The sequence below is a fragment of the Cygnus atratus genome, chromosome 3, assembly GCF_013377495.2.
Source record: "Cygnus atratus isolate AKBS03 ecotype Queensland, Australia chromosome 3, CAtr_DNAZoo_HiC_assembly, whole genome shotgun sequence".
NCBI classification, from domain to species: domain Eukaryota; kingdom Metazoa; phylum Chordata; class Aves; order Anseriformes; family Anatidae; genus Cygnus; species Cygnus atratus.
The window spans coordinates 71,417,927-71,423,574 of NC_066364.1; positions in this window are offsets into that span (position 1 = coordinate 71,417,927).

A 5,648-nucleotide genomic window follows, 5' to 3' on the forward strand; every position below is an offset into this window, starting at 1 on the left:
CCTTCCCAACCTGAACAGGGCACTTGGGTGTTCAATCTATCAGGCATCTAGACCTGGGTCATATCCAGCTTTGGACATCTTAGCTGGAGCTTCCCACTGAATCCTAGAGAGAGCTTCAGGTCCTCAGCATCTCTCTGGATCAGGCCTTTAGCTGGCCTCTCACCTCTGCTCATGAAGCCTTGCACCCTGCTGTTGAGTCAGGTGAAGGAACAAGAATATGTTTCTATCACTGTTGAGGTCAGCAGCTACCCTGGCATATTTCTGGCCAGAAGTGTGTGTTCAGGTTATTCAGGAGTCCTCATGCCAAGACACCTGGTCATATGAAATGACCTTCTGTACAAGAGCTGTACTTGAACCACGCAAAGACCATACCTAATTCAGTGATAGCAGGTGAGCTGTCCTGTTGGATGGCCTTTGCTTTGCTGGGTAGGGGGGCTCATGGAGCTAGGCAGTGCTCAAGTTTAGCTGCTATTCCTTTTCATGCATTACATGGGGAAAATCACTCCAGGTTGTGGTTTCCCTCTTGGATCTGGGGCATGGTACAGATGGGACAAAATCCAAACTTGATATTCTGAAAACTACTTGAAGCATCACTCCCCAGCACACGTACCTCCTTATTGAGACTGCCAGTACCAGCAGGGAGAAAGTGGGCTGCACTCTGTGATGTATGAGGACTGTGTTAAGGCACTATCTTTTGGGCATGATGTATGTTTACTAGGAAATGAGGAGTTGAGGAACAGTAGTGTTGAGGGATTACAGTGCTTAATAATTCTTAGAGGAAGAGGTTTAATCTTTCATGCTGTTGATATTGTAATCAGTGATAAGCCTTTTATCGAAATCCCAGCCCCTCCCCACTTTCTCCAAGGAATCTGCCACAAAAGCTAACACTGTGAACCAGGAACAGAGCACTTTCCTTGGCAAAGCTGAGCAGAGAACCTCAAGGCTTGTCTAAACACACAAACAAAAAGACAGGATGTGAATGCAAAGTAAAATGCCTTTTTCTTGCCTATAGTTCGGTGTGGATGCTCTTTTTTTGCAACAAAGATATCTCAAATTGAAAGAAAGGAGCAAATAAACTGCAGTAAGCGAACTGAGGACACATCAGCTGCTATTTACTTATTAGTTATTGCATATCCTTACTTCAGTGTCAAATATGATGTCTTCAGCTTCTTTTCTTGGAGGCACTTTCCTCATATCATTTGGGGGACTGCAGAGAAAAAAAAAAAAGAAAAAAAAAGGGCAGAAAAAAAACCTCAGGCAGCTGCCACAAAGTAGATAACTACAACATGCTGCAAGTTCAAACCCTGATTTCCCTTGCAGTAACTCACATGACTTTGGTGTAAGCCATTTATGAAATCAACTGTGGTAATTCAGAATACGTCTCTGAATGTTTCTTATTTACCTCCAGCTGAGGTACCATGGGTACTTAAGGTGAGCTGATGAACTGTTTTTTGTCCGCATTTTCTTCTTCCTGGTTTGTTTGAGGACTGTGCTCGTTTAATCCCTCCTCTTACTCTTTTTTCTGTCTCTTCCATCCCATTTTTTCCCTGCAAGCAGTCAGTTAGACTGCTGCATAGCACTCCCAGCGCTAGCCATGTTTTGCTACTGCTTGATATCCCAGGCTGGCAACAGCTCCTGGTGCTGATACTTCCATTTCCTTCTTTTAATGATGTTTGAGGAGAAAAAAAAATCTTACTTTGGCGAAGCCCATTATGCTATGACTAATTGCTCTGCTCTGGTCTGTCAGTGAGCAACTGGTTTGTATCAGAGGAATATGCCCAGAGGAATAATTTTGGGAAGATTGCATCTCCAAATGAATTCTATGTATATGCATTTTGAGATACACATGCATGAGAACCACAGAGCCAGGCTGGAGACCTTCCAGAACTAAATTCTCCTCCAGAGTCACTTGATGAACAATGCACAGCTGTAATTGCTTGTGGTGCCCCTGGGATCATTCCAAGCCCTCCAGTCAGCCCCCCAGTAGCACAGTCCGTGTTCCACACTGGGCTCTGTATCTAAGGCATCATGCGGCATCTGCTTGCACGTTGGCCAGTCCCACAGATCTGAGTGCAATTTCCTGCACCACAGGACCATCCATCAGCTCCCCGCAGCACTGTGACTCATTTGCCCACATCTTCCAGCTTCTCCAACAAGGGAAGTGTTTATTTACCAGGAGTGTTCTCCTTCACCACGCACTGCTAATAGGCAGGGTACAACCTGGAAAAGGTGGCCTGCTCCTGGAAATCAAGCAGTTAGAAGGAAACAACATGGAAACTACTGGAGGTGATTAGCCAGAAGGAAATTTTTCTCCTCAGTGTGGGTCTGCTATGTCTGGGAAAAGAAGCACTGAGAGAAGGAGAGGAGTGATGAGGGCAAAGCCCATTCACTCGGGCACCAGACAGTGCAGCCTACAGCCATGTGTAATGTAATGGACAGCCCCAGCATCCCACAGGGTGGCTGGATCCATGCCTTCTGCTACCTTCCAAAAAACACATCAAAATTACCTTTGAAATTGTCTAGCTTTAATTATTTTCCCTTTTTTTGGCATAAGAACAGAGAGTTCCAGGCCTTTTAGGAGCAGAAGCGGAAAAAAGAAAACATCTCATGATGAGCTGACATTGTGTGTGTGTGTATTATACACAGACTGGGCCAGAAGTTGGATAACGTCTTTTTAATTGCTACTACTTCCAAACATCATCTTGGCACACCCCAGCCATCTATCTTTCATTTGCTAGCTGAAGGAAGACTGATTCATCTTGAAAATCCGTTTTCGAGACACTATAAACTTGTGGCTCATGAAAGCATGCTGTTCCCAAGGGTTCGGCTTTGTTTGTCATTTCACATTGTGTGGTTGTACTGTGGATATGGAGAGCCTAGAACAAACCCCTCACCTTGTAAGAGCACTGCAACAACCTGGCAGATGTGCCAGAAACACGTATGTGCCAGAAACAATATTCAAAAAGAACAGGCACTGCAGACAGCACACGAACTCAAGCCGTCTTAACTCAGCAGCTCGTCAGTCTTTTTTTCCCCTGGTTTTCCAGGTATCTGATTTAACACATTAAGATTGTTGCACCTACTGGGAGGATTACTCTCCACTGAGTTTTCTCCTTCATAGCCCTGTGTACCTAGAGGAGGACCCTGTAACATCAAAGTCTTCTTCCAATCCCTCCTTAAAAGATTAATTTTCTATGGTGTTTCCAAGAGGCTTGGCAGTGGTGAGATTTTGAGTGAGACAGACACCTCTTGGGTTGTCTCCCAGTTTTCTCATGCTCTTCCACATCTCTCTAGAGTCATCCCTTGCCCCAGTCTGTGGTTAGGCCTTTGATGGTTATAGGGCAGTTTTCAGCTGTGCGTGTTCACTGCTATCAATTAGAAGAGAAAGAGAACTGCTTAAAAGCAAGGTAAAGCTACTTGGGTAGTGGGTTAGATGGGCTTTGAGCTATTATTTCAATGGTGTTTCAATGGCCAGAGAGGTTGTGGGCTCTCCCTCCTTAGAGATCTTCAAAAGCCACCTGGACATGGTCCTGAGCAAGTGTCTCCCGGTAGCCCTGCTTGAGCAGGAAGGATGGGCCAGATGACCTCCAGAGGTCCCTGCCACCCCAGCCACTCTGTGGTCCTGTGATTCTGTTTGTACTTCCCATTCAAACTGTCCCTGCTTCATGCCACCCAGTTACTCAGGAACTGATTTACCTGGTGGGCAGGATTTAATGCACAGAGGTGCGATGAGCTGTCACCATCTGCAGCAGTGTTGCCAAATGAATTGCAAACACTTGGCATCTGTAAGCCCTGGTCTCCGCTGCAGGAGCAGGGTGACAGCCCTGATACAGGACAGCATGCAGACAGTGGGGGCTCCCAAAGCTGCTGGCCTGCCACCACCACCACCCTTGCTAGCGGTGAGGTGTGGGCCATACCCCAGGCATGTCCTGAGCCTCTTGTCCCTGTGCATCTGCTGACTTCTGCTGTGCCCTGGATGGGTGACAGCCAAATGGTCACCCCAGCCTCTCTCTCTCTCCTCCCCTGCTCCTGCCTCTGCGTCGTCTCCACCCCTTCACTGCCAAACAGCCCATGCACACACCATGGCTGAATTCGGGCACTGTGCTGTCAATGGAAAATTGACACTGCTGCTGAGAGTATAAGGTGCTCGTGCTATGGCCCTAGCAAAACGTAAATTGTCACAACAGGTCTCTTGTGGGCTCGGCCAATATAACACCTGAGTATATTAGGACACCATTCTCCTGTGGAAAAAAAATTTGTTACTTAATATGTTCCACTCAAGGACAGCAATAAAAGAATTTTTTTCTTCTTCTCTCTCCTGCTTCCCTCCCCTCCTTCTTCCTCTTCCCTCATCTTCTTCCCCTTCCTTCTCCTTCTCTTCCTCCTCCTTCTTCTTCTCCTCCCTCTCCTTTTCTTGCTCTTCATCCTCCTTTTTACATTTTCTTCACCCTCACAAATGTCAAAGCAATCTCTGACATCTTCATGAGAAGGAGCCTCCTTTGCCCCCTCCATACCCGTCTACCTGCCACCCCTGCCATCACTTCCCTGCCGCAGGGAGGTGACACGTCCCCTCTAACAGCAGCAGGCCTTTTGCCGGGGTCCTGAAGCCACCGATCTCTTCTGCACCAGGATCTGTACTAGCGGCTGCCTGAAAAGAGAGCTACCATGCTCACAGCTCCTGCTTCTCCCTTCTATTCCCAGCTTTCTTCCCAGTACGTGTATGCAGCCCCTTTCTGAGACCTGTGGAGCAAAATTAGCTCACTGATGTTTCCAGCTCATTTGCTGACAAGCCAGGGAACCCTATATCAGCAGTACCTGTTGGGTCTGCACCTATGGCAGTGTGCACGAAAGAGAAGTGGCCTGGGAAGCATTCACTGTCCTTAGAGAAAGTTTAACATTTCAGTGTGTATTTTTGTTTGCTTCGACAAAATTAAAAATCAAAATACTGAGAGGTTTCGTGCAACACGGCATTCCAAAATGTTTTGATTGGGAATAGTTGAAGCATAAAGTTTGTTTTACAGTATGACAGTTTACACTGAGTGATGAAAATGGAATGCAACACATTAAAACCGCTTGAAGTAAAACATTGTGATGTACTTTAAAATCGTTTTGTTGACACTTTGGTGGAGATCAGTTCATTCCCCTAAAATATTGCAAGTATTTTTAAGGCATTTGTCTACTTAAGTGCTATTGTCTTGTAAAAAATCACCATTTTTTACTTAATCTAGAGCCTTGTCTCTTCCTGCAATTTAGACATTCACCAGAAGGTGGGGCTTAATGCCTTGAAAGCGAACTAGAATTAAAGATAATTTTTACAACGTCCTTTGGATTGGAGGGCTTGAAATCTGTCCTCTCTACTCCCCATTTTGCAGAGGAAATCCTTCTGGATCATCATGACAGTCCCTCAGGCCATTAAACCTCAAACTCGGGAGTCTTAAATGGTCCCAGCCTGTCTGGTCTGGGCACAATCTATTTAAACAAAAGTATCATCGCCTAAGACACATCAGAGTCAAAAATCTTCGTACCAAGAACAAGAATCGTTGTGTCCCTGGAGATGCTACTGACTTTCTTCAGAATTACTCGGAAACTAAGGAGTGGGAAGAGGGAATGGTCTGAGTACAGTCCCTGTGTATCAGTGGGTTGGGAGC